Source organism: Limulus polyphemus, unplaced genomic scaffold (genome assembly GCF_000517525.1).
Source record: "Limulus polyphemus unplaced genomic scaffold, Limulus_polyphemus-2.1.2 Scaffold334, whole genome shotgun sequence".
Classification (NCBI taxonomy): Eukaryota; Metazoa; Arthropoda; class Merostomata; order Xiphosura; family Limulidae; genus Limulus; species Limulus polyphemus.
The window spans coordinates 399,853-400,161 of NW_013665944.1; positions in this window are offsets into that span (position 1 = coordinate 399,853).

A 309-nucleotide genomic window follows, 5' to 3' on the forward strand; every position below is an offset into this window, starting at 1 on the left:
TATATATATATATATATATATATATGTTGAGAAACATTCCACAATGTAATGGTAATAAATTATTTTACAGTGACTAAGAAGTGTTAGTGTTGATTTGCTGAAACATACATATGATAGACTCGTTTAAATAAAAAAAGAAAGACACTTAATGTTGGAATACATTTTCAATATAAACAGATGATTTTAAATTAGTCAGATTTTTATTTGCTTTGTAAAAAAAATATATATAATATAAAAATTATCATTATAATTTGTACTGTTTATAATGATATTCCTAATATACTTATTATTTTATTCAAAAATTACAGA